Raw genomic sequence first — 4,484 nt, 5'->3', positions numbered from 1 at the left:
CCATATGCTTACATCACATCAAGGGATGACCCTTGATTTTTACTCAAACCACTGAAGTAACAAAGTAGTGATGTACTGTTGTAAAACAAACAATAAAGCAGTAATCTGTTATCCACTTCAAACGGCCGTTGGATTCAACCATGGACCTACTCTCCGAGATTCAGTCCTTGTTGAAATTGAATCCAGGCACAAGAGCAGTGATTCATACATTTCTTCGAAATCATTAAGACACGTTTATCTACCCATCGTGTCTCACAAAACATTTTAAACGTTTTCTTCTGTTTTATCCCAGCATTAGCTTTGTTCTTCTTTGGTCACTTCTTCGATGGCTTTCTCCATACGTCTACGTTTTTGGCGAGTATATAAACTATACCTAACTGTTTCAGCGAGTCTAGCATTATGTGAACTTCCTTTCAAATGCAGCTTTTGCACAGAATCAAATTCAGATCGTGGCTGATGCAGTAGTGATACACGGCTTTCGGAAACTGCAGAGTAAATTTAGCGGCGCGACCACCATTCTTTCCGGCCATATTTACAGCACCATCCATTGTCAGTGATCGACATACATTGTAGCTGAATATTCCTGAATTCGCCTAAGACTTGATGATATTGTCGCCAATGGCTTCAACTGTTATTTCAATGATATCGTGTAAAGTTCATAAACTTGATAAGATGGCGGGATGCATTTGATATAGAAGTTAAACTAATACCCCCGCCCCCTCAGCGATGCCTCTTGATGAAATTATTTTAAACTAAAACACGATTGTTTAAAGATTACATAATATTCAAAAAAGATTGTTAAAATATAAACGACTTCACTCACTAGATTATAAATAACATAAGTCAGAAGACCGATTGAACCATTAAGAAGTTATGCCCCTGATGCCAGACAGGAGATTTCTCTCTTGACTAATATAACTACACTAAGGTATATTTTAAATACTTTATACAAACAAGAATTGTTAAATTTTGATTAAATTTTATTGGTGTGTGGCCCTGACTTTTAAGACATTACAAAACAAATGCCCTATTGTCATTGATAAGAAACTATAAAAGTGCTTTTGTTTATGTTATCATGTGTTATTGTAAAAGCAAACTTGCTGACCTACAATTCAATTTACTGGTATATGGAATATTGTTTGTTCAAAAGCATTGATAAGGCGAAGGATATAAGCAGCCTTCTTTCCCCCAAGCGGCATTAAAATTAATTTGCTACTCTTTTAAGCATGGAGCATCGCGCTATTTTGCTGGCGCTGTTTGCCAGCATTTTGAGTTCATGTTATTGCCAGTTTGATCAAGCTAGAATTGATTTGCCAAAAGGCGGGCGTTACGTTTGTCCTTACTGCATTTACTGTGGCTACCAGTACATCTGTGACGGGACATGTTCTTATGACGGATGCGACCTTTGCCAGTATAGACACCATTGCGACAGTACATGCAACGGATTGTGCAAAACACCGGCCGACCCTTGCGACCCAAATCCTTGCCCCAACAACCAAACATGCGAACAGAAACCGCAGGGATCGGCACACTGTGTTCCTGGCGTTGATCCAAAGTGCATGGAAAAGGCTCAAAGAGGAACTTGCGACTTTTATCAGTGTTTTGATGAAAAGACGCAGTGCGGCGCTGGTGGATATGCACTTAAATTTGGCGCAACGTATTGCAATCGCTTTGGTGACTATTATTCGAATTTCACGTCTGGTGGACAAAAAATGATTGATTGTGTCAGGCATTGTTTGACAAGATTTCTTCTAAAATATTATGAGATGCCAAACGGTGACTGCTCCGCCATTGAGTCTGCCGCGTTCGATTCGCACGTAAATTGCTACGTGAGCTGCAATTTTTGCGACGTGTGGAATGACAATAAGAAAGCGTTGTATAACGTCTACGAGTTAAGAGACATCGCATTATCACCAACAATCTGGAGCCAAATGGCCGAAGTCGGTGTAACATGCCTTTTGCCGAGTGTTGGTTAATAGCAATAATGTTCATGAACCTCGAAACAGCTGTATTATATACCACTGATTTATCATGCATTAATAAGCTTTAGACGTTCTGTACCATTTGAATAAAATTAAAGGTACAAATGAAATGAGTTGTCATACCATTTTTTATAATATTTTGCTTCAACGTATTGCCTCGTTTGGAATTAAAAGAGAGGACTCATTCTCCATGCAAATGTTTGTATGAAATTATGTAATACGTACAGCGTTTCAACAGGAAACATATTTACACAACATACGGATGTTTTTGTAGAGATTTTCATTAAAAGCAATGCACTATATTATACAAGATGTAACGTTCCGCTCTACAGTAGATCCCACTCACGAGTCTTGTAGCATTATTTGTCGGAGGGAGGTGTCCGTGCCAAAACCTTTGTTAAGTTTACATTTTTAGCTTGCCTTTTTGTATTGTTTGAATGCGACAAAAAAGCTTTCGTTGGTGTTGAAAAAAACAACACAATTCGATTTTTCAACATTTCATTTACATCGTAGAGGTAAATGCGATGTAGTCGAGTACATCAATTAACACAGGTGACATTTAATTTTTTTCACAACAATTCGTGATTTTTTCTCAGCAGTCTGAATCTGGATCTGGATCTGGGCTGGTATTCAATATTAGTCTTAACTGGATCCAAGTAAAAATGTAGCTAATCGGATTACTTGTTGTTAAAAACTGACCAATAGAGGGAATGAAGTCAATGGTGTATGACCATAATATTGTCTTAAGTTAAATATTGAATACCACCCCATGATAGGTACGTTGCAGAGCCTTTCGATCAGTGTAGAGCAACGGGATAGAGAGTGGGAGTCCAGTTCCAGTGGATGACAGCTGTTATGAAGCTGTCGATCTCGTTTATTCCAGACTATTATAGTACTTAGGAAGAATGGAAGTTTATATCAATATGGTCTTACAATGCACTGGCACAAAGCACTTAGTATTATTTACAGTTTGTCTTTATATAATGTTATCTGAGCGGCGGTCGCTGAATGTATTAGGCAGATGACTCTAGGTTTGTTTTGGCGGGCATGATTTAAATAGAAATGGCTTGGCAGCGCTGGCACCAGCCCCTCGACCTTTTTATTAAAGAAAACCAAGAGATTCGCCTTCCTCCGGTCTCGCTGGGATGGGAGCTTTAGGTCTTTGAGTATCTGGCTAAGGCAGCTGGTGGACTAGCTTGGTTGTATAGTCGCCATCGATAAATCTGGCTGCCTGCCTCTGTACCTTTTCTATGTTGTCTTTTTGATGGTAAAGATACCAGACTATAGCACTGCATTCTAAGGTGAAGCGTACGAGGGATATGACGTCGTTCTGCTACAGTTCTGGGGCAGTGCTCTCCGAAGGAAACTGATTGTCGAGTTGGCTTTCTTTGTCATCTTGGTGATGGAGGCCAATTTGAGGTCTATAGACACCAAGATGTGGGTTTCCAGGCACTTGCTGAAATATTTGGTTATCTAATGGTAGAAATGGGATGATTTCTCGTTGATGGACATGATGTTACACTTTTTGCGTTAAACTGCATTCTTCATGTATTAGCCTATAATGTTTATTGTCATAGGTATTGTTTGAGTGTTTCGTGATCTTTGCTGTTTCACCGTGGACTTGACTCCGAAAGGTCGTTGATGTGGTAAAGAAAAGGGAGTGGACCCAGCAATATGCCTTGTGAAATGCCGGTATCGACGGGGCTGTCTCTGAGTATTCGCCTACAACAACAACCTTCGAACTCCTGTTGGTGAGGAAATCGCTGAGCCAGTGATTTATATTGCCTGTGAGGCCGTTTTGTTCTGGTTTATGTAAAGGTTTACGGTGGGGGCGGTTTCTGAAGTCCAGTATTGCCATGCCTTGTTGAGTATCTGGCGCAGTCTTGGTAAGTAGATCATGGTATGCTAGGTTTCGCAGGAGTAGTACACACCGGGAACCGAGGGTTAAGGGTGTTATTGTGGTTTGTACGCAGACATCAGCAGTGTACGGTTAGGAGTCTTAGGTAGGTTGTATTTCAAGGCATGTCATATTCACTCAGGCTTGGTGTGTGTCGTGAGGTGGAGCCAGACTGTGCACTGCCGTTGGAGAACGGCCGCTGTCTCTGTTTGTATAGATAATGATATTGAAGTTGGGCTGCTAGAATGTAGAGAAGTGGAGCAGGAGGATGATACCGAGTTAAATGAGGCATCTTCATCATAAAGACCTCTCCACATGTCTTTAGGAACTATACTCCACAGTTGCCACAACAGTCAACTATTTGTGATCAAGTGATTGGCATGTCACAAACCCAACATAGGACAACGGGTGAGTTTACCGTCGGTTATGGATTGCTGAAACAAACGTTTTTAATTTTATTAATTGTGGAGATAGAATAGTCGGAAAATTCGGAATCAATTCAACCAAACAGTTTAATATAAACCAGTCCCTAAGTAAGGGGGATAACCGCTGCGTGTAGTTTTGCGTCGAATTGTTGACTGTTTCCAAAGCAAGGATAACTCCTG

This window comes from Mya arenaria, chromosome 2 (assembly GCF_026914265.1).
Source record: "Mya arenaria isolate MELC-2E11 chromosome 2, ASM2691426v1".
Taxonomy (NCBI): domain Eukaryota; kingdom Metazoa; phylum Mollusca; class Bivalvia; order Myida; family Myidae; genus Mya; species Mya arenaria.
The sequence above is the reverse complement of the archived record's forward strand: the minus strand, read 5'-3'. Positions refer to the sequence as shown.